At 36.8% G+C, this 25,666-nt stretch overlaps 1 protein-coding gene across 1 annotated transcript in view; it reads right to left on the minus strand.

Annotated features, from left to right (window-relative positions):
* Positions 1 to 1,393: 1,393 nt before the first annotated feature.
* Positions 1,394 to 25,666, minus strand: part of LOC127429784 (arsenite methyltransferase-like) — a 57,491-nt gene continuing 33,218 nt past the window's right edge. Inside the window, exon 3 of the transcript XR_007895339.1 lies at positions 1,394 to 1,669. The gene's annotated coding sequence lies outside the window, so the exon portion shown is untranslated. The remainder of the gene's footprint in view (positions 1,670 to 25,666) is intronic.

Consider the following 25,666-nt stretch of genomic DNA (forward strand, 5'->3'; position numbering starts at 1 on the left):
TAAATCTCCTGTCATGCATGTATGGCCACTACTGACATTGTCAGTATACAAATTAGTGAGTTTGTGGAAAGCGTGTTTTAAGAGAGATATTTTTCTAAAATCTACAGGGCAAAAAGTGCCCATAGTTGAAGAAACGCCTGTATAATTTTGACCTCATGCTATCTGATGCTTTGAGGAATACAATAAAGTATATTTGTGTTTTAGATTGCTTAATGTCTCTGCAAAATGCATGACTTCAAAGAATGTTTGACTTGGCTGTCTCAGGGAATTACTTGTCCTTCCGTATAAGCTCAAGACCTACGGTTGTCTGGTTTGTGCCTGACGCAAATCTGACGCATGCAGCTAGAGCAGACGAATCCAACTGCAATAACTAATGAATTGACATTCGAGACTCATGGTAATATGATAATACAGACCCACTGGAGACCTGTGGATGTTAGGAAGCCAGTCTGCCAAATCTAAACCAAACAAAGAGCACTGCTTCATTTTAATCTGCCTCATTCATTTTCAGTGGACGTCTCAATAAAGCACTAATACTCAAAGTGTGGCTTGTTGAAAAAAGCACTCTTATGGGAAAAAGGAGCTATTCTTTGTGTGCCCTTGACAAGCAAACAATAGAGGAGGCATTGAGGAGAGAAGGTAAGGTTGTGTAGCAGGTAGTGTCTGTGGCACTATTAGAATTCAGCCATTATCCCCTTCCTTGGCTGATTGGTGGAGAGAGGTGGCTATGGCAGAGAGATGAATGATTTTAGCTGGGAGAATGCCATGCAAAAACCAGTCTGTTTTCCTGTCTTTGCAACCATGATTGGCGTGGATGTGGTGTATTCTATACATACATGACATTATATCCTGTTACTACTACACTGCAAAAATATATCAGTATTTGTGTCTTGTTTTCTAGTAAAATGTTTCTGAGAATTTAGTTTTATTTTTCTCATTACTTTTCTTACCCCACTGGCAATACACAATGTGTAAAAGCACAAACCTCACCAAAATGTGTTGGATTTATGGCTCTTTTTTTCAGATCTATTTAGTCAAAAATACATTTAAAATGCAATCCACACAAAACATTTACTTGAATACACCCTGTAAAACAAGGAGGACCCCTCTAGACCCTCATGACAGTGTGTGAAGTTTTAAAAAATATCAGATATTTTGACATTTGTATGAAGACACGTTCAGGTCAAACCTAATAACACTTCTTGATATTCATAATTGTAAAACTCATGGTATTTAAAAAAGAAAAGAAAATATTTTATTTTATTTTATTATTTTTTTTATAATTAAGTTAAAAACACTAACGTGTATTTAAGGTGCTAAAGTATTTTAATACCTTTTACTTTTTAAGTCTTGAAATCAATTGTTTTGTAGAAAAGAACACAAGTGATTTGCTTTTTGTACTTTATTTGACAAAAGTCTGGTAAAAACACATTTTGGAAAGTAATGAAAGAATTTATTTATTTAGTGTTTTGGGTAATGCAACAGTGAATATGTGAGTGTGAGAGAAAGGGTGAGATAGAGAGTTTCAACAGTTTTATTTTGCATCTAATAGTGTGTGTCTGGTTGTACTTGGCAGTCACTTTGGCAGCAGGGAACTCAATGACCTCTCAGCTCATCTGTGTGGAGACGTGCTAAGTCTGAGGAGGTTCGCTTAAACACCGCCGTTTGCCTGTAAATGAAACACACGGCACTGTTTCAGCAACAATCGGACATATACATCACTGAAAATGGCACTCACTCTGTGGGATTTCGGTTCAAGCTGAAACCACACATTTACCAGCTTATGAGAGGTTTTAGAGTTTGGCTCTAGACTCACCTGTGGCTAACCAACATTTCTTCCATAAATAACAGCTACATTTCCATATGAGGTACAATACTTGCAGAATTTTGCAAACAGAGAAAAATGATGGTAAACATTCCATTAAATTACCCCTACAATTACTGTGAAGTTAAAACTTGGGTTTAGTGCATATGAGATGTGCAGTGAGGTTTTCCTCAATTTATTGGATTATTTAGCCAGCTTTAAAGAAAACATGCCAGCAAAATGTGACCTGGTGGCTGAGAATTTACAGACAAATGCAATCATAGCTTTAGAACACACACATATTAAATTAAAATATTGTCTTTCCACACAACTGCAGAATAGCACACTGGCTGGTGTGAGGGTTACAGACTTTGGCACATGTGGTGAGAATGGACCAAACAGAGCAAAAGTGACCTTACAAATAATGCCACAGAGTACACTGTCCCTTGTAAACTGAAATATTGGTGCACAGGGACTGGGTTGTCATGGCAACACCTACAAAGCAGTGCAGTAGAGGGCGCCAAGGAGATGGAGCCGAGTGAAGGGGGGACAATGGGAGATCTGGACCCAGAATATAATTTGCATCAGTTAGAGACTATTTCCACCACACAACCTTAAAGTGAATCTCACAGGCATTAATGGTAGTCAGTGCATGCTTAAAATAATCCAAACAAATATTTATTTAGCAACATTTTAAATTTTACAGAAAATATTATGATTGTGTATAATCTTGTACACAAATTACAATTCAAAAATTAAATGAAAATGTTGTCATTTAAATGCAGCATTAATTTATAACATTTGTATTGAGCGTGAAAGTCGTGGCGGTAGTAATCTCAAAGAAAGAGTGAGTTTTCAGGTGACTGTCTGGTCGCATGACGCAGTGTCTGAAAAACCAGACATCAGCCAACTGATTTCCCCCCAAGTGTGTGTTTGTGTCTGACAAATTATAATAGAAAGGAAGAGACAGAGAGAAAAGTAAAGAGAAAGAGATTGGGCACCAAAGGAGCATCTGCTTTCTTATTTGACTGCATTCTCAATTAGTAAATGGAGACAATAGCTTTACCCTCAAGCTTCTTGCTTGCCAAAAGGCCTTCCTTGACCTCTCCTTCATTTGAGTACATATTTAATGCATCGCTTAAATTGGGTAAAGACTGTGCCATCTCAGACTGTGTAAAAAGGAACCCTCATGTAGTTTCAAACCTATATGACTTTACTCTGTGGAACACAAAAGATTTCCAGTTGGAAAAATATGCAATGAAAGGGTATGGTGACTGAGATTAAAGTTCTACTTAACATCTCCTTTTGTGTGCTAACATTCTACTTAACATCTCCTTTTGTGTTCTATGGTAGAAAGTCATACTAATTTGGAATTACATGAGGGTGAGTGATTAATTACAGAATTTATTTTTGGGTGAACTATTCCTTAAATATGTCATTTAAAAAAAATATTGATGGTGAACCAACGTCCCAAGTAAAAGACCCAACTAACCTCATAATGTATTGCTTCTTTCTTTTACATTGGCCAAATCTATTTTGCTGTGTGCATAGTATATCATAAATCTTTATCCTATTACAAATGTTCAGGAAGCTATAAAACATAAAGTCAGTTGTTTCCTCTTTGAACTATTTAAAATAACTACTATTCAATTCTGAATAGAACCCCAAAAGTAAATAACTTCAAAGTAAATACGGTGTCTGCCGATTTGACCATCTTATAGCTGTGGCTGGTTGTTAGTGGGCATGTGCATCTTGCTGAGTCTAGTGGCTTCAGGCTTACTGTGCCATGCCTGACTGTTTTGTATTCATGGTGAATGACTATCTCACTACTGTTGCTGGGGGCTCTGTGGAGCAACCACCTATTAGCTGGAAAACTGCCACTGCTTGGAGTGAAATATAATAAATATATAAAAGGCACACCATGCGTAATTGGATGGTTGGCATCAGAGGACAATCATTTTTGTTGAGGTTACATTTTTAGATGTCCTCTTTCTCAGACTCACTGAAAAGAGACATAGATTTGGAAAAATAATAAGAATAAGAGGGGCGAGATTCAATCTGAATGATGTAATCAGATATTTTTCTGTTGCTTTTAGAAACATTTTAAAAGTTGGTTCACCCAAAAATAAACAACAACACTCTTTTAAAATACAAAAGAGATGTTAAGCAGAATGATAGGGACTGACAGCCTCAGCAATGCAACGAAAGTGAATGCTCTGAATGAGTCTTTCAGGGAGGAAAGGAAGTCATATGACATGAGGGTGTGTAATTGATGACAAAATTTTCATTTTTGGGTGAACTTTTGAATACATTTTTGTAGACAAAATATATTTTTCCATTCATGGCCTTATGATTAAACTTCCACAATTAATGTAATGCAAATGAAAGACCAGATCCTGGAACAGGGAATTATTCATATGAATGTCATAAGAAGCAGGCAGGAATATACCAAATGGCGTTGGGACTGCAGAATTATGCAATCCATCTTTAAGTGGTTTGAAGACTCGCTTACACCTGTCATAATCTCAGCAATAACATTTTAAACCAAAGCAATCATCCTTAGAAGACCACTAGAATCTGGTCCAGGAAAATGCGAATGACAAGAAAATATTTCAGTGACAGTAATACCAAGTCCCATCCAATCCTGAGCGCCTCTAAGAATGACTTCTTAGAACAATCTAGACGATATACTGTAAATATATTTCTGATCCTCCTCATTATTCACAGACATCACTTAGAGAGAGATGTAATTGAATATCTAGACCTTTTCCACCTTTTATTTCCACCTCATATCTTGCCTCCATGATAATTCTATAATAAAGGAGACAATCTGCTTTTAATTAATCTGCCGGAGAACTTTGTTCAAAAATGTTTTATACTGTATGCCAGTATACTGTAATAGTAACCATATGCCCAGCAGGAAGCAAACCCAATGCATTATTTACATATTAAATTCCTACTAAATTCTTCTTTTGATGCACCTTTTAATGCATTAGCTCTGCTTGTGAAAGAGACACAAAATACATCTCGGTTTACAGAAACTACACATAATTATTATGATGTCCAACTGGATGCATTTAATTAGACTCTTGCTATAGTATCTATATATCTATATATCTATCTATATCCTGCTAATTTACAAACCGGTTGTGCCTCAAGTTGATTTCAATGTGTTAAATTTAAGAATTTTAAGTTGTGTTAAGTTCAGGGCTTAAAACATTTCCTACTACATTACAGCATTTGGGAAGCAGCCACAAAGGCAAGACCATTGTTGCACAGTGCAATTTATGCTGTCTGTCTCCTTGTTTGACTTATGTCTTGTGAGGGAGGTTTTTGGTCAGAGGTGCTGAAGCCCCCCACCTGTCTCCCAAGCTCCTGACCCGTGATTTTGAAAGAAGAACTCACGAGTTAGGGTCTCAGGGAACAGGAGGAGGGCAGCCATTACCAGCTGAGCCTATCGGTCTGCTCTCATTAGAGCTGAACTTGAAGCTCCAATACTGCCCTGCCTCCAAGCTAGCCATGTCTGCCTAGCCAATACTTTGTGTCTGTGTCCATGTCTGGCTGTGTAGGTCATGATCTGTTTGCCTTTTTGTCCTATAGCACCTTTCGTCCTGTGAAAAGAGAAAAAATGGTAGATGGTAAACCCTTCCCCAATTATTTACTTTTATGCTATGCTTACAATAGATTATCCCTAAACATGAGAAGTGCAGTGACATTCATGAGCAAATAAAATAAAAAGACATTCTGTTATTATCTGTTACACACAAGACAGAAGACAAAATAACAACAAGATAATGGGGCTGAAAAGAACAATGTAACCGCAGAGAGCTGAATGAGAACTTCTGACACTTGTTTCCTCTTTTTGTTGAATTGCACTTCGATAGACAAATGCCCTCTGCTTTGCAGTCTTTGTCTGAGGAATCACCCCCCCACCCCTATCTCTCAGCAGACGGTCAGTCCTTCCTCTTTGTCCTCTGTGCTGTCTGTAAGTCATGACATTACAAATCTGGTTTGCAAACTCACTGACACCCAGCAGAGACTCAAGGTGCTGCAACCCACATCACAGGTAGGGCAAAGCGACCATACGCTGCAGTTATATACATCAAACAATGGTCGGCAGACACAGAAAATAACCCTCAGCTAAAGTCTAGGATACTTTGAAACAAGCTGCATCAGACTCTCTCTTTCTAGACACCCCTGGCATGCACCAGACCACCTCAAGACCAGTTGTCAACTACATACAGATGTGCCAAACAGCCACGCGCCAAACCCCACCCCCTCTTTTACCTCTGCCGCCGCTATTCTGTCTGCTCAATAAAATCTCTCCTATCTGTGGTGGCAATTCAGTCACTCACCCCAGCCAAAACACGAGTGATATTATTCTCATCACCTCTCCCAGCTCCTCCCCCACCCTCCTCTCGCCCCCACCATGGTCATATGCCCCCTGTCCTCCCTTAAGGTGGATGGGGGGAAATGGACCAAGGTGATGCTCCGGGGAATGAGCAGATTATTATCAGCATTCCCAATTTACCTCTGGCTTTCCAAACAAACGAGACGCTATCGCTGCCATTATCCATCTTTGAGGGAAAGAATCGGATTCTGAGATGAAGAGATGAGCTGGGTGCTGAATTAGACACAGACTGGTCTGAGGAGGGGGGCGGGGCGGGTTGAAGGCGCAGGTTATTCCCGCCTCGGCATGCCCTGCCATTGGCGCACGGGAGACATCATTCACCCTGTCCCGCAGTGGCAGGAAGCTACGGCACATCAGCAAGATGAGAGCTCCTTTCAGGCACAGGTAAATGGACTTTGAAAAAATAAAGATTGTCTGTTTGACAATCTCATGCATGTCTCACTTAATTTAAGAAGTCATCTCTGTGTCAGCTTATTGCTGCAATCCAGAGAAAGACCTCACAGACTCCATGTCTTTCTCCATCTGACAGCCGAACTCATCAACCCCAACCCAGCTCAGGGGACGCTAACCTTAATTGACTGAAGAGAGCAATAAACCTTTAGCATGGACTATTCTGCGGTTGGTCTGGGTCGATCACTGACATATTCTTTGATAAATTAACCGTTAAGCAATCATTTACACTATTGCTGATTCAACATTGTAGCATGTTATGAATATCTACACTACCGGTCAAAAGTTTTGAAACACTTACGCATTCTTTATTATAATTTTTTCCCCCACATTTTAGAATAATAGTAAAGTCATCAAAACAATGTAATAACATAAATGGAACTATGGGAATTATGTTGTGACTAAACAAAATCCAAAATAAATCAAAACTGTGTCAGCATCTTCAAAGTAGTCACCCTTTGCCTAGAATTTGCAGACATGTACTCTTGACATTTTCTCAACCAACATCTTGAGGTATCACCCTGGGATGCTTCTTAAACAGTATTGAAGGAGTTCCCATCTATGTTGGGCACTTATTGGCTGCTTTTGTTTATTATTTGGTCCAAGTCATCAATTTCAAAAACTTTTTTTTTTTATTAAATTTTAGTTTTATAATGAAATAAATTAATATGGTGGCACGATTATATTTTTGTCTACAAAACTAATTTCAAACATTTAAGCATACACCTTCAGATCAAAAGATTTTTAAGATCATGAGAAACATTTCAGTCAAGCGTTTCAAAACGTTTGACTGGTAGTGTATGTCTAATGACCAATTTAACTATGTCGAACCTAACAGCACAAACAATGAATAAGAGAGAGTGACTGCATGTAATGATATAATGACTTGCAGAATGGCTTATCCTGTCGTTCACATTATTCCCCGTTTCATTAACACCCCTGCGCTATGTAGGCCATCCTCAGTGGAGCACAACGCTCAGAATGTCAGTATATAATCTACACTGCACCACAAGGAAGGCAGCGATTTCCACAGCAACACATAATTCAAGTCCAAATCCGCATGGCCTCCAGACTGCAGACACTGGAGACTCTGAAGGACCAAGGGAATTTTAAAGCAAATTAAATCAATGCAGGCCCTAAACTAGTGCCTGTAATCAATCAACTGTATTACAGCCTCTACCTTGGTGTCTGGATATTGGTGACCCCCACCCACCCACCACATTCACCTTTGGACATTAAGGATCCTGCGTTTATATTTCCAGTTTTCAAAGATCAATCTAAACAGTCTACTCACAATATCTCCTCTACTATGCTAAAAATACCTTAAAGAACATGAAGAAAAATCTGTCCTGATACACTGAGCTCAGTCCAAATTTTCCAAGTCAAGATTGACTAAACTCACCAACGGTGCAGTGTGCAAACATTAATAACTATCATGTCTTGTCACACTACATGACAGCTAAATCTATCGATGCTACCCATGCCCCTCATGCGCAATGCTATTGATTTCTCTTAGTGGTCAAAGGGCGAGTCAGCATTGATCTGTGAGACTCTCAGACAGCACCGAAAGGACCAGGTCCAGACAAATCGATGACACCTCAGTGCACCATGTATCCATTATGGTTATTTACTGGACATGAAGCAAAAGCAAGCTTTATCACTTGTTTGTGAGGAATGGCAAAGCTAAGCAAAATGCATATTAGTATTAGACCTTCAGAGAAAAAAACAACAGCCACTGGGCTCATGAAACTGCTCTAGTCTGAATGGTAGGGTGTAAACGTTTTTTGGGTTGCTATTGAAATGCCAGGATTATGATTGAAGTTCAAGTCAGGTGGTTTTAAAACTAGTGAGCTGAGATGTAGACAAATCCAGAATCAGTTTTGTGCAACCTGTTGCTGAAATAAGAGCATTACGTATTGCATATTTTACCAAAAAATAAATGCTTGAGATGAACTGTAAAAAAAGGAACAAATAATATAAAGGAAGCTGACAAATGATCTTGATTCAGAAAGTATTAGAAGAAATAAAGCTCTTAGCAATACTGTTCTGTAACAACATTCATTTCAGAGTATTTTATTGACTTCAGCTGTGATTAAAATTATTGGCTGCAGCTTTACTTCTGCCAGATATAATCCTCAATTATTAACAACTATGCATTAAATTTTAATCCCATTCAATACCAGTGAAAGGATATATAAATATACTGCCTGGTTTTGTCAAGGTACACACACACATACGTTTGATCCATACACTCATTCCAGACAATCAGGCATTACATCATATTGCTTCATTGTCTTTAAGATGTTTTCAAAAGCAGAATGTATGTCTCAGAGTTATAATTTGGTTTCAGCCACTGTATTGTAATGCTGCTCGATGGCTTGTGAGCTCCAAGGAAAGCTAGAAGGTTGTACAGTTAACTCCCAGGGCAAAATTCTAAACCATACAACCTACTACCTCAACCTGGATGCACACAGTTTCGGTTGCTGCATATCCTGTTGAGCTTTACTTTTGAAATATTTTATACAAACGTCAATCAGTAATAAATCAAACTGCAAGACAAGTCTGTGCAATTTGCTATGCCTGGGATCAAAGGAAAAGTATCCAATATTATGTGCAAAAAGTAACAAACACTCAAACAGCATTGTTTCTAATGCATGCTGGAAAAATGTTGGTTGATTTTCTACCACAGAGACAGAGACCCATAGAAACAAGCTTGTGCCATCAAACTTATCACAAGATCGGATCTACGGGTTAATGACAAGTGGCTGCTCACTGATCATGTACTTGAAAAGCAAAAGACTGCAGTGATTGTAAACTACAGTATTTACTGAAGTCAAAACTTTACCAACATTAAATACACAGATATTTACAAGCTTCTTTTTTGTGATGTATTTAAGTGTCATATGAACAAAGAAATGTGCACTACAAGGGAAGTTCTTTTTGTCTGCACATACCTGTAAATCCAATATGCATTTAAAAACATGAATTAAAAAAAATATTGTACATGAAGTTTACACCATCAGTTTTATCATCTGTACAGCATATGTATCAGATCTGCAAATGTATGTAGATCTTGACCACACAGTTTGCTCTGAGGTTGCTTGAGTTTGCACATATTTCAGAATTTGGATAAGTAAAAATAAAATGAACCCGCAACCCTCACTAATATTTATAACTTTATGTAACTGTAAAAGAGTAATGATGCTTGGGGGGAGTTCTACTTTGATGAAAGCTCTCAGCTTAGTTCACAGAAAAGGGTTCTAAGAAAACATATACCTCAACAGATTATATTCCCCACTAAAATCTTTGACAAGTGCCCTGATTGATAGCGCAGAACCCTTGTCTAGTCCAAAAAACAGCCCTTCCCAATTCAGTGCTCATGAGTTACTGAGGTAAACTTGCTTTTTCAAAAATCATGCCAGAAATTCAAATACCGGCACGCCCTGGGCTGTCAACATTAGTTCTGTGATGAGAAGACTTGATTTCTCTTGCTCAGATGAGAGCAAAGCTGTATCTCAGCAACGACCTTCCAAAAATCGAGAGTTCACTGCAAATTTTGCCGTAAACTTGTCACAAATTCTCCACTGATTATTTTCACATGCAAATGAGCTTGTGCCAGAAGTTTACAGCTCTACACCAGTAGTGGTAAACCTGCATCAAACCTTTGGCAACGATAGATAATTTGCAGCAAGTTTGCCACAAAGCTCATTTGCATGTGAAAATGATCAGTGGCGAATTTGTGGAAAGTTCGCAGCAAATATGCAGTGAACTCTCGATTTTTGTAAGGGTGGTAACTGGATGGACCGTGTTAGTATTATGCATTAGACTTAAGTACAAGTTCGGCAGTCTTAAAAATATAGAATAGATATTTCTGCTGCTGCTGTACATCTCTACTTCTTTTTGGTACCAAAAAACATGAAAAGTTAAATGGATAGTTGACCCAAAAATGAAAGTCATTATTTACGCAGCCTAATGTCATTCCAAATCCATATAATTATCTTTATTATGTGGAACACAAAAGGAGATGTTTTATAAAGATCACCCTTCATCTTTGCAATACAGTGGCAGTGAAAAGTGCCTCACTTTAAAGATAAAACACCTAAAAGTATCATAAAAGTAGTCCATGCAACTGGTGCATCATATTCTTAGTCCTTTGACAGCATATGACCAACACGTAATTTAAAGTCATTTTTCAACTAAAATCTAGACATCCATTGCACGTTCATGAGCACTATGAGAGAAGCTTATTCACAGTGGCTCATGTGTTCATGCAAGGAACTAACAATAAAAACCTGTCATATTTGATCTGATAAAATGATAATGATAATATAAATTGATATGAAAAATGATCATTCTCTCATCATTTACAAACTCTATCACTTGGAAGTTTAAGGAAGTGTAATCGAGCTTCAAATCATGATCGCACCAAGGAGACTGCAGATGTCAAAATTTATAGTGAAAAATGTTACATTTCAGACTGATAATCGCCCAAAACTGTTTGGATTTCTTCAGAAGACATGGATTAAACCACTCAAGTTTTTTTTAGTTTTTTATTATTATTATTACCTTTATGCTGCCTTTATGTCCTTTTTGGACCCCATTGACTTTGTTTGTCTTCATTTGTGTTCTGCAGAAGAAATAAATTCATACAAGTTTGAGATTGCATAAGGTTAAGTAAATTATGAGAAAATTTATATTTTGGTGTTAACTATGCTGAAAAAACAGAATAGCTTGTCACTAGCATATGTTTTGTTTGGGATGCTGGTTTCCGCACTAAGCTGGTAAAATAGCTTAACCAGCAAGTCAACCAGCATCACCAAAAAGAACATGCTGTTACTGTCACTAAATCCAGATTAGTTTCACAGTTTGGTATACTGTTGCTAGTGCATTTGTGTAATATAAATAAGTACACTACACTTATTACATACCCATCTGAAATAGACTTTTATACATCTGTGCCCTCAAAAACATGCTTGCGTAACTCAGTTTATTTCCTCTCTCCAGTAACTTACTGTAGATTGCCTGTTACTTCATTGTAAATATTAAATATTAGCCTAGAGTTTAACAAAGTATTGTTCATTTTGGTGATTTATGAAGAATAGTTTAATCTATAATGAATTCCATCCCTTATATTTGATTTGTACTCTTTGACATGCCTGGTGTTCCACGTGAGAATGGAAACCTAGACTGATCGATTAGTCTGATCCCGAGCATTAAGAAAAATAATGAAGTCATGGAAAGATACGGATTGCTGGGGCAGTTTATCTGGAAAAGTGAAATATTTTGGACTACATGCTGATTTGTTTGTGCACACGTGAAGTGAACTCAATGATGCCTTTAAACAAGCAAAGGCAAGCAGCAGTTGAGTGGGGCCTCTCACGTGCCATTTGGCTACAAGGCAGTGTTACATGCGTTGAGGAGTCACTCGGTTCATAGCAATTACTCAAACATATGACGGGACTCGTGACTCACACACTGCACCGTATTTTCCTGAGTGAAAATAAGACTTGTCTGAATCTTATTAAATTCACTGAGAAAATGCACCACACTGCACACTGCAACTCTCACATGCATGATTTTAAGAGCAGTCCTGTGTCTTAGACCCATGGTTCTCAACAGGTTTTGCTTCAGAACTAGGTTTTACATTGGACATCAATTGTCGACCCAACACAGCACCAGATTCTAATGTAAAGTAAACTATTTTTTTGATCCCATTCAGAAGCATTGTTTTATTTATTTATTTTTTATGATTTCATGCTTTCAGAAACAGTTCAAAGCACAAAACACATTGAGGTTGGCTTCAACCATATTTTGCTTGTCGCATGCACACCCATATTTAATGCAATGCATTTGGATAGCTTTTACCAGGTGACAGGTGAATTTGTGCACAAATATTCTTAAGTTTGATAGATCTGCAACATATTTTTTGGTTGCAACCCACCAGTTGACAATGACCACTCACCTAGAATGATCTAAAAGCAATGTGTTCATAGAGGGAACTATCACCAGAATTTTATTTAAATCTCCAACTGTTTAGGGAATATTTTATATATATATATATATATATATATATATATATATATATATATATATATATATATATATATATATATATATATATATATTTTTTTTCTTTTTTTTTTTTTTCTATAAGGAAGCATGAAAAATTTAGGAACAAAAACATCCAGTCTTCTGGCAACATGATTTCACTGGAAAACGACATGTTGCAACTGAATGTTCCAGTACCCTGAAATCAACACCATATTGACGAATGACTAACTGAAGCGCCATCTCCAGTAAGTCTGTTTTGCATAAATTCAAATGTTCGTTAAGCCTAAGGCCAAAAGATTTATTACAGTACATTTTTGGATTTACACCACTTCCTGTTGGCCAAAACATGGGGCTTCACTCTTTTTAGTTGAACATGATAAGCATGTACTTTGATTCTGAAAGAAACTGCTGCATTACACATTTCTTTGCCTTAATGCACATTGTGCACTGCAACCGATATTTCACCCAACAATTATCACAGAGTCTGTTATTTTTAAAAAATAACTTTATTAACTGTTCTTTTATTTTATTCTAACCGGTTACCATTTGAAAAGACGGCTGTGGAATGCCCGGACCGGAAGGGGAAAAAAATACTGATTCTGCTGAGAACGAACCGAAGTGAAAAACATTTGGATTTTAGTCCTTGCCTCTAAGATGACATTTTTACACCACTGACAGTTAGGTTTAGGGTTGGGGTTTGGGTGTATGGTTAACAAAAAGGCATTCCTGTTAACTGTATTACATCATTTACAACTAAAAACAACTCCTTTTTTGCCACCACTTTGTGGACATTTCAACTGAAAATTGGAGCTCACATGTCCATAAGTTCAACAACACTTCCAGCTTTGGCCACTGAGTGTTGTGGTTCACATTTTGGTAAGCATAGTCTGATTTCAGAAGCAGAACTTCCGACCTACTCTTGCCAAATTCATAGTGAGATCAGTCTGCTCCCAGTTATATAAAGCTGCTCTACATTAATGGAGGTTACTTATTATCCATAGCGGTCAATATCTAGTATTTCACCAAGTGCATTTATCGACACATCTGTTCAAAAGTTGTTTTAATACTTGTAAAAATTCCATAAAAAAAAAGGAGACAGAAAATGAAGATGAACAAATGATATGGATTTTAAGATGACAGATCAGATGATAGATTAAGATGATAGAAAAAATTATGACAAAAACAGTTCCGGTTTAAAATTCAGACAAATTGAAAGACGGTCCTAGGCAACGCCTGTCCGCAGTAACTCATGGCCAATTTTAACAGCGTTATGCACCTGTGTGTGGTTGTCCAGGAGGATGTTGTAGCCCAAAGTGTTATGCACTACACAAAGACTACTTAAAGTGCACTTTTCCAGATGTACTGTAGTGTTGTCACAGAGCAAATCACTTTCTTGCTTGATAAATAGCCATCTTTACCCAGACTCAGTACACAGGAGGTAGAGTATCCATGAGGTCCATGAGGTGCTCATATTCCATACATCATAATTCAGAGCAATAGCTGTAATTTCTCTTCCTGCTGCCCTTCACTCATTTTCATCCATTTGCGTCAAGTTTAAGCAATTATTGATTTGATGGATGGTCGAATGGGCTAAAGGTACTGAGGCATGCAGGGAAAGGTCTTTTGTCAGCCCCTGTGAAAAGGGACCCAATACCACTAGTTCAATGCAATTTGCTGGGAGAGTCGCCAAAAAAAATGGCTTTGTTTGACCCAGCTGCCAATCAATCTCCTTGCACATTGCCAGACTAAACATGGTCAGTATTTTAGCGGGAATTGTTGGCAGCAGTTGTCGTATTTGAAGCTGTGAGGAAAGCGATTGAGGGGAAAAGTCAGGTCCTTCTCAGGGAGAGTTACATAAAGCTGCGGTAAACATACTCGCATACATTAGGAAGTCTGCAAAAGTAGCATTTGGCCTGAGATTTATGAAATCTGGCCATCACTATAGAGAGTTTTCCCTATTTAGAGTGTAATTCATTTGTGATGTCATGGTCATGTTTTAAACATTACATTTTCATTACTGCACAAGTTAACTATTATTTTTTGATCATGCTTAAATGAATATTCTGGGGTTCAATACAAGTTAAGCTCAGAGGACTTGTCCCACCTTTTCTTAAAAAAAAAAAAAAAAAAAATCTGGGTTACAGTGAGGCATTTACAAAGGAGGTAAATGGGGCCAATCGAATAGTTTCGTCATGCAATGCCTTCATTTAACACCAAGACAAGCTGATATTTCAAGATTAAAATTACAGCTCCAATTTAAGGCAGCACGCTAAGGTAAGTTTTGGCTCTAATCCTAACGCGGGCTTTTCTGTGTGAATGTGATGGTAATTTTCAGGGTGATAATGTAACTGGGCTCTTATGACATCAGTTTTAAAGTGTACATTTTTAAATCAGTGCAGCAATATATCAGTGCACTTTGTCCCGCGTCCCGCATGTCATGAGCAGTATTTATGCATTTACCCTGTGGGGGTACTGGAAACTATCACAGCTACTTCAGGTGGATTAACTGTATAAATCCATGTAAACATCCAAGTTAAGTGTAAATCGCTGCCATTCGCGTGATCGACAACTGGAGCACGAACAGACAGCATATCTGCGTGTGCACAGCGCGGGGCACACACGTGTGAGATGTGTGGCCGCGAGGCGATTGTATAGCGAAGAGAGTGGCTGTGTCCACAATCATTCACTCATTCACTATTTCCTATATAGTGAATGGCAGTTAGTGCACTATATCTCAGCAGTAAGTGAATGAAATGAGTGAGTTCGGACGCTGAAGTATTCACAGAGTGTCGGAGCTTTGGGGCTGTCGCAGAAACGTCACATATGAAATTTTAAAATACTTGTACCTTACTTGTTATTCTTATTAAATCATATATTAATACAATAAATCTTCAATCTGTTTGTCATTTTTAATATATACTGTGTGTTAATATAAAGAGTAAAGACATTTTATCAAATAAAGAGTACATTTTAAAATGTATCTGTATGTTTTGTCTCTCTATATATTATTATGTTATTTTAATCAAGTAATGATTGGTCAAAAAGTAATTTACTACATTCAGCATGAAATAAAACATTGCAGGAGTGAAGGAAGCAGTAAACTCCCAGATCATACGTCTTCCCCGTGGTGGATTGTGGGAAATTAACCATTGTCGAGTGTACATCAAATGTACACTTGAAAATAGAGTGCATTGTGGGTAAGAATGAGTGAACAAAAGTAAGGAACGAGTGGCTCACTCATAATTCAGACACTCCTAAAAAATGGCAGACACCCGAAATAGTGCACTATATAGTGGATAGGGAGCGGTTTCAGACACAGCAAGTGTTCCACGACCGGGGTTGGTGCCCTACGCACTAGGCTGTGTACTCTGCATTTAGAGAGCAGCAGTACTGCTGTACAGAACTAATTATCTAAATTCTTTCGACATTGAAAACTGTAACTACACTGAAATATGAATCCACACAGGACTTTAAAAGCTGTGAAATAGCAAAAGAAGGCATTAATAAAGAATGATCTTGCTTTGGTTTATATTTCAGCATTATATATAATGTCCTTGTGGGAAATTTTCACGTTTTCACTGTAATAATTACTAGAAATGTTTCCAAACCTCTCTTCTTATTGACAAATTCTTCCAGACCTGACAAGAGCCCTTAAAGGGATAGTTCACCCAAAAATTACAATTATTATTTATTCACCCTCATGCCACCCCAGATGTGTATGACTTTCTTTCATCTGCTGAACTCAAATGAAGATTTTTAGCTCTGTAGGTCCATACAATGCAAGTGAATGGGTGACAACATTTTAAAGCTAAACAAAATCACATAAGTCAGCATAAAAGTAATCCATAAGACACCAGTGGTTAAATCAGTATCTTCAGAAGTGATGTGATAGGTGTGGATGAGAAACAGTGAAACAGATCACTTTCACATTCTTCTTCTTGTGTTTTTGGTGATTCACATTTTTCTCTGTATATCGCCCCCTGCTTTCTAGCAAAAAATGACAAATATTGATCTGTTTCTCACCCACACCTATCATATCACTTCTGAAGACATGGATTTAACCACTGGAGTCTTATGGATTAAATATTCTTCAAAAATCTTAATTTGTGTTCTGCAGAAGAAAGGAAGTCATACACATCTGGGATGGCATGAGGGTGAGTAAATTATGAGAGAATTTTCATTTTTGGGTAAACTACCCCTTTAAAGTGATAGCTCAGCCATTATTTAATATTCTGTCATCATTTCTCTACCCTCATGTTGTTCCAAACCAGCGTGATGCTTTGTATTATGTGGAACACAAAACATGTTAGACAGAATGTTAGGGACTGACAGTCTCAGTCACCATTCACTTTCTATATATATATATATATATATATATATATATATATATATATATATATAAACATTCACTGAAAGTAAATAGTGACTCAGGCAAACATTCTGTCTAATATCTCCTTATTGTGTTGCATGGAAGAAAGTCATATGGGTTTGGAACAACATGATGGTGAGTGATGACAGAATATCCATTAATAATAATAATAATAATAATAATAATAATAATAATAATAATAATTCAGTAATACATGTTCAGTGTGTATTGTGTAATGGACTATAGGGGAGTAAACATCTATTATGTCATTTGTAGTGATATTACTCACTACTTGAGTACTCTTTTAATTCTGAGACCAGTGCAGACAGACAGCTCAATGGAGGTTAAGTCATTCACTTGTCTCCAGCATCCTATAGCTTTCTATACAGCAAAGTGCATTCACTCCTAAAATCCAACCAAAAGTTCAGTTTCAGGCTGCAGATGATGTTTGGACCACTCAACATGGTTGGCAGACATGGGACAATGATAATCAGTACATATATTCAGAATTTTGTAATGCTAAATTTTATTTTAACATGGTTGGCAGTGATTGGATGATCTGGCCATTACTTTAAATCATGATTATTTATTCAGTTTTACAGTAATGTCTGTGATGTCTGTAATGTCTCAAAAACATGAATAACCAACTTTCCTGGAAACATAATAAACAATTTGATGAAAAGACTTTTCTATAGACTTTCTATAGCTTGATGTTATTTAAAATGTCACAACTTCGACATACATTTTTAGGAAAACTATTTTCTCTAGATTTATTTATTTATTTATATTGCTTGTTTATTAGGTGCTACTAGTCACAAATCAAAAAGGAAAATGGAAAATGCACACATCAGTCATGCTCTGGTCTTAGGAGGTTAAAGGAAAGATGGTAAAAAAGAAAAAAGTTGAAATAATTTTTGTGGTAATCAACATTATAGGTGCGTCCCAAACCGCACACTTCGGCACTATTCTACGCCATTTTGTAATGTAAGTAGTGTGAGTAGTATATTAACACTGAAAATGCAACAAAAAGGAGTGTACTATAAGTACCTGGATGATGCACTTTTTCAGCTGTCAAAAAGGATTGGGGAATGTTGGACACTTCATGCACTCAGCGCAAGCGGCTTGCTGTACATAGTGGAAGGGACGGAGTTACCTGGCTCCGCTGCTGGTCTGACAAAACAGTTGTAAATAATGAAGAACACAGCAGCTAGCAAAACTTCAGTGGAGACAGCACCTTACAAATGTGAGTTGAATGATTTACCATCACCCCAATCTGTATGAATATATTCATTGTTTAAGATACAAGTGTTGAACTGAGGTTGGCTAATGCGCTAAAGCTAGTGGAAACACATCACGAGCACTTGAAATGTCACTTCCATCAGCTGTTAAACGGCGAACACTTCCGTGTAGTAAAAAAAAAAAATGTTAAGTGTTCCATTTGGGACGATACTACACTTTAAGAATTCATACACTACATGGCTGAGTTTTGTAAGTGCATAGTGTATAGTGTGTCGTTTGGGACACAGCTTATGCCACAAATGCTCTCGATTAAGCTTAACTTGTATCAAACTCGTAATATTCCTCATATCCTTTTGTATTTCACAGAAGAAAGTCCATATGGGTTTGAAACATCATGAGGTTAAGGAAATGATGACATAATTTACATTTTTGGGTGAAATATTCCTTTAATAGACAGACTTTTCCATTGTGCTGCTTTAATTGAATATTGTAAATATTATGATAACACACCAGTATGACCAAGTATTTAATTTACTATGTAAAAAGCTATTTCATTTCTGGAAAGATTGTCAATGTAACAAAGAAACCATGATGACTAAAGTTTCCAAACAAGGGCTGGGCAGCTTAGTCATTTACTTTGTGTTCATTTGTATTCTGTGAAAAATTACATCTCATAAAAGCCATGTAGAGGCCAAGAGAAATATGGATGGGAGTTTCGAAGCATATATATTGATAATTTCTTGTCATGATTTCTTGACTACTGCCAAGCACTACATTTGGAGATTATGATAAACATCAATACTTTATGAATTTCAAATGATCTTGGCTTGAAAATAAACATAGCCATGAATGTGGCTAAATAAAGCATTATTTCAGGATCAATGCTCCCAGCATTTCAAAAGGCTCGTGAAAGCATTAATTAAACTGCCCTTCAAAAAAATCTAATGCCATTTCAGTTTAATTACTTTCTTTGTTAATTACTTTCCTTGTCAGTGGATTAACTATGCTTAGTGTTAATTGCTTACCATTGGCATGTGTATGTTATCCATTAGAGGTTGATGCCCAGTACAATGAGGATGTGAAAATGTAAATGAACAGAACTAATACAATATAAAGTGCAATCCATACGAAAACTGTTTCTCTTAAGGTGTTTCAGTTGATCACTTATTAGGGCTGGGTAAAAATATGAATTTTTATATTTGTAAAATCCCAAGGTCAAACTTTTTCTTTAAAGTTTACTTCAGTTTTAGTTGTGTGATTATTATATCTGTTAAATAAATAGCATTTTAACTGCATGGTTTGGGCCCTGCTGTTAATTTTAATGAACATGTTAGAACGTGTATAATTTACAGCATTAGCTGAGAGATAATTTCCTTCAAATGTAAGCAAAATGGACATTAATACTAAAATATACCCATAAGAATAATTTAATCAAATTGAATCAAAATCAAATTGAGAGCTGGTGAATCATAATCAAATCAAAACTGGGAAATTTGTATCAATACCCAGCACTATCACTTAGTGTAAGCACTGTTGTTCTTTACCTTTAAATATATTTAATATAGGAAATTGCCACTTTGTTTCTTAATTTTTTATGTTCTCCTGAGAAATTGCAAAAGTCTGGAAATTTCATCTGAGCCTGACTAAGCTTGACAAAGCAATGCAAGCTGCACAATCCCACCTGCATTAGTTCAAAAATATTGCTTACAACCTAGTTTCAACAGCTGGCATGTAAAACAAAAAATTCCCTCCATTTCATGTGATTTACGGTACGCAATCCTTATTCCAGGCATCCAGAATGTCACGGTATCCAGTAACAATGACTCAGTATTAAAACAGAAAAGACTAGACTATACTAGACCAAACAGAAGCTGACCAGACAAGAATGTTTTTAACAAGAAGCATTTTTCATTAAAAACTACTTGTTTATGAGGTTCCATTCACAAAAAGGTGTAAAACATCACAGTAAAAACATAGGGTACCAAATAAAAATTCTCACAAAACCAGTTCTAAGTTTCGTAGAAGTCTGACATCAATAACATTATGCCTTGTCCTTTAGATCCATTCTAGATCACAGCGAGTGAAATTGTCCATTCATTCAGATTCTGAACAGCACTGATCTTACGATTGCTACAGGCTATACTTACTAAAGAGCACCTTACATGACTGCAATAAAGAATAGCGAACACATTACCAAATGTGCTGGTGGCACCATCATAACAGCACTGGTGAGTAATAATTAGGACAGAAAATGGTAAACCCCATTTTCAAAAATGCTCAAAACTGTAAATTAATTTAGGAGACTTTGGTTCATATTTTAATATCATATTTTAAACTTTGCCTGGACCACAAAAGCAGACACCATATCCTAAAGTATACACATAGCACCTCAACCCTCTCTGATATCTTTAAAAAAAAACACACAAAAGGATTTACCACAGCCCCACAAAGTGTGAGACAACAATGTTTTATGGTGTCACTAAAGCTTGGAACTTAAATGCAATTCAGAGGGTCATGAGAATGGGTTTTCAAAATTAAATGAATAAAAAATAGGACCTGAATGGCCATGCATTGACCAGACCTATACAGGCTGCTTTCTTGACAATGGTTGTAAAATAACATAAAATCTAATTCAGATAATAGAAGACACTGACAAATCTTATATATAGATACATATATATATATATCACTTTATTTCACGGCTCTTTAAAATAATTTATTCTGATTGGTCAATCCCGGTATTCTGCTCTTAAATATTTTTATAAAATGAGAGCCAAACTGTTTATGATTTATTTTTCAATAATAACCAGCTGACTGTACATTAACTCTTACTTGGACTAAACAAAACTATAATAAACACTACTGTAATATATATTTAATAGTTTTCTGCATCGAAATGATGGTTGATTGGTTTGTCCTTCTACTTATGGTTTTTTTTTTCTCTCTCGAGTGAATCATCATGGTTTTTATAGGTAAAGGGTCCCCAACACACAAACCTTAAAGAACAAAAAAAGTGAATTGTCTTTTGTTTTGACTCAAATGTATTGTATTGTATGATATCTCTATAATTGTTCTATTCAGCTACTGTATATTGTTGCCTAAACATAACCAAATTCATTTGATGACTGTGTGAAAACTCCCACATATTTGCATTGTTTAGCATCTTGGAATCTGTACACAGCACAGGAAAAAGGAATGCAAAGTGGTATCCCTCAACAGTACACCTAATGGAAAGAGAGTAGAAATGCATCATAATAAAAGCCGGGGTCAAATGAGGCGAAGGACTCCTCAGGGGTGGAATCAAAACAAGGAGCCTCATGAAACTGAGACTCCGATTTCACTGCTGCACGATTTGATTGTGTGATACTACTCAGTCCTACTATAATATTCATCATTACGGTACTACATCGAGAAGAGAATAATTCCTTTTTTCACATGATACAATGTGATCAATGCTTGTTGCAAACAAAGAAGATTCTGAAATTACAGTGCTTTGAGATCAAGTCTTGAATGAGAAACATATATCAAAATACAGTAATACTTGATGTTGGCTCAAATCTGTGTAATGCAAAAACACATGCATGACTTGCTCAAATGGCATTGTATTTACTTGCATGGATTAAACAGAGACTTATATTTCCTTGTAATTTAATGTAATATATTTATTTGTCATGAAGCAGACAGGAAAAAAAAATCTGATGAATAACTTAAACTGACAATACACTGGAAAGAAATAGCACACAGTCTATGTTTTCATTGTTATGATACATAGTTTTGACCCTATTTTAATAGGGATAGCTCACCCAGAAACTATCTGTGGAACACAAAAGGAGATGAATATTAAGGACTGCAGCATCCACATTAAAGTTAATGGTGACTGAGGCTATCAGTCTGTGTTATTCATCTCCTTTTGTGTTCCATGGCAGAAATTAATTCATGCAGGTTTGAAGTAATTCATGCAACATAAGGGTGGAACAACATCCCTTTAAAATATCTATTAATGGAGCTCAAAGGTGTGAATATATGAGTTCTTAATCTCTCTAATATCCACAGCAACGACCCCCTTAAAATGATGTCAATCCCAGGTCATTCTTTAGCTTTTATTCCCTCTCTTCATTCCCCCTAGAGCAGACTCCAGGATTTAAATGACTCCAGGGAGACAGGGAATAAATGGTTATTATGATCTAGTTTTATGGAAAGCAAACCAAAGAAACTCACAATCAAAATCAGAGCCAGTCGAATAAAGAGCCAGACTGCAATAATAAATATTTGGCATAACCTAATCAGAGTAAAGCAGAAAATTAAACCTTGTCTAAATCATTTTCCAGCTTACTGTAAGTACACTACATCAGGGCAGCGAATGCTCGACACCACTGAGGGATTTTTCTTTTGTGTAACCTAACTAATCATTTTTGCATTACTCATGAAACCAAACTGGCAGCATTCACACAAAAAAGAACCCAAAATGTATGGAAAAGATGCAAAAGCCAAAGTTAAATTAAGGCCAACTGTCCGGGGAGTGGAGCATGTGAATTCCTGGTGTTTCCAATGTTATACCCCTGCTGTGTTACATGGCCTCAACCCCTTTTGTGTATGGTTAACCCGTTAAATCCCACCAAAGTGGCTATTCAGTGGAGTGCCATCCACCCCAGGCGTTATTGTGACAGGCCTTTGTTAACAACAATAGATGTAAAGAGGATAAGACACCAGTAACACTTCCTAACTTCCTTCTCACTTTCTCCACCCCGGTAGGGCAAGTGCCTAGAGTGACATGATCCCCCTTTTGTTTTTGATTTGTTCAAATCCAAGTGCACTAAAATTGTGGTAACTGTAAAAAGGTTTTTATAACCTGGTGGATACAAATTTGAGGTGGAGCGAGTGGGTCACATTTTTGATAAAATTACTTAAAAAGGTGGTCTGCGTAAATACTGAGGTCGTGTGATGTATCATTTTCATCTGTAAGTAACATGGCAGCATTTTTTGAGATGTCCACTGACATCAAAGCAAATAATCCTATCTTTACAATGTTATTTTCATGATTTATACAAGCTATAAAATTAAAAATAAAAGCAATATTTTTAAGAATTAATATTTGGGACCTAATGTTTTGGTAAATAGCAATTAATACATTTTCAGATGTATCTTTCATGTTCTTTGCCTTAAAATATCTTGCCATTTTTCAAAACGAATTAAAATAGTAATTTCAACACCGTGGATTCAGCCAGAGTCCAGGGTTGAAATTTTCTTTTCAACACGTTCTTGCTCTGGCCTCAGCTTATGTTTTAAACAGAGGGTGTATCACAAGCAGCCATGGCAAAAAATAAAATAAAAACGTGTTAAAAGCTGATTATCCATGCATGTCCAGATGGAATTTTGATCATAGTAAATAAACTCTCTTGCTAGAAAATAGAAATACCAGTGCCTATTCAAAGCCATAAATAAATAAAAACACTCAAGGCAGCCTAACCAAACCCAAACCAAAGATTAAAAATAAATTGGCAAACATTGGCCAAAATATTTAGAAAAGAATATATATAATAATGTTTTTTTATTTTATTTTAACCACTGTCGATATTTAAACCTGTATGAAATTAAACTAAAATTCTCTAAGCTGAAGCATTTTACTAAACTAACATACTCTAATGATCACAGATTTGCAAATAAGTTCAACGCTTATATTGATGGGACAATTTTAGCCTTCCCTTTAACCATGGGTCACTGGTTAGCAAACATATTCTTGCACTTGCCTCCTTCTAAGCAGGTGAACTGAGCTCAAGACTTTCCCACGATCCCTCACTAAATCTCTTTTTGCTCTGCCCCTTCCCTCTGTCCCAGCCATCTGTCTATGTTTCAGAGTGCGAATGCTAGAGCAAGTGTCAGCTGCTGGGACAAGTCCAGCATTCCAAAACTGATTTCATCAAAACAATTGGCCAGCCATACAAATATTTTGGTAACAAATGATACATTCAGTATTTGTAGTATTTATTTTTTTTGCTGAAAAAGTTGGAACACCAAATAATGTCTCTCTCATTCTCTCTCTCTTTCAGCGTAGTCTTGTGACAGAACAAGAAAAGGGAATTTTTCCGAGGTAAGCATGATTTTCACCATGATCTCTGTGCTTGTTTGTAAAGAATATAACAAGAATCAAAATTTCATAATGATACTTTCTTGGAGATTATTTAAATCGATAATTGGCTAATTAAAATGTCAAAATAATTACCTCCAAGATAAATGTAGACATTACATTGGGAATTTTTTTTTAACCTAACATCTCAATAAACTGGTTTTATTTAAATCAAAAATAAATCACAAATATTTAACATCACTGAATCAACCTTAATACAGGTAACACCAGCAAAACTAATTTCAAGGGTAAGATCAGGTAGAAATAGCTTCTTAAAGAAACAATTGCAGGTTTCTACTTTTTAAAGTGTAAACTATCTAAATTCAAGAAGCGACAGTAACATTTTTGAAAGAATTCATCATCTGCACTGATAGCACCCTATCTGAGCAAAAACAGCTAACCAAAATTGTCAAGAATTAGGGCTTCTATAAGTAGTCACCGTTTGGTGACAATTTTTCAATGGAAGCAAGCAGTGTAGGGTAAATGATCAACACATTAAATGCTCCGTATCAGGTCATTTTTTATAAAATTGTCAAAGCAATAGCAAAAAATAACGCTTTGCTTTTAAAGGAAATAATTAAATAAAAACCAGCTATGATACGCAGTCATGTGACATACAGTCATCCTTCTATCCTCCATGGTTTTTTCTCTGGCATGTGGGCAGCCCACGTATCATTTAAGTATTAAAAGAAGTGCTCCTGGTTCTGTGGCTCTCCTTCCCTCTAATCGTGTGACATTGGCTGGCTGAGAGCATGAGAACGGAGCCGCTTGAATAGCAGAATCCTCATACTTGGCTAGTAACCATGGTAGCAGATGCCTACTCTCCTTGCCCTCCTTACCTCCTTGCTCCCTCATTGAAAAGAGGGCACGCCTCACTTTCTTCTTCCTGACCGAACTTGCCTGGCCCTCAAAGGAAGCAATTCAGCAGGTCACCGGTCTAGACTTGTTTGCATGGTCCCTGGAACAGCCTTGAGGTAACCCTTGCTCCCTGTGCGTAGCACCACCGCAGGCTGCAGGGGGGACATCGGAGATGTGAATTTGTAAGGAGCTCCGGCTGATTTTGCCTTTGTGCCTCATTGATCGACTGAATATCGAGCACTCTGTCTGTGCTTGTGTGAAACGGATAGCTTAGTAAGCATTTTTTCTAATCAGGCTCGCATTGTGGGCCAACTCACTCTCTCTCTCTCTCTCTCTCTCTCTCTCTCTCGTACTTCGCCA

The sequence above is a fragment of the Myxocyprinus asiaticus genome, chromosome 39 (genome assembly GCF_019703515.2).
Source record: "Myxocyprinus asiaticus isolate MX2 ecotype Aquarium Trade chromosome 39, UBuf_Myxa_2, whole genome shotgun sequence".
Taxonomy (NCBI): domain Eukaryota; kingdom Metazoa; phylum Chordata; class Actinopteri; order Cypriniformes; family Catostomidae; genus Myxocyprinus; species Myxocyprinus asiaticus.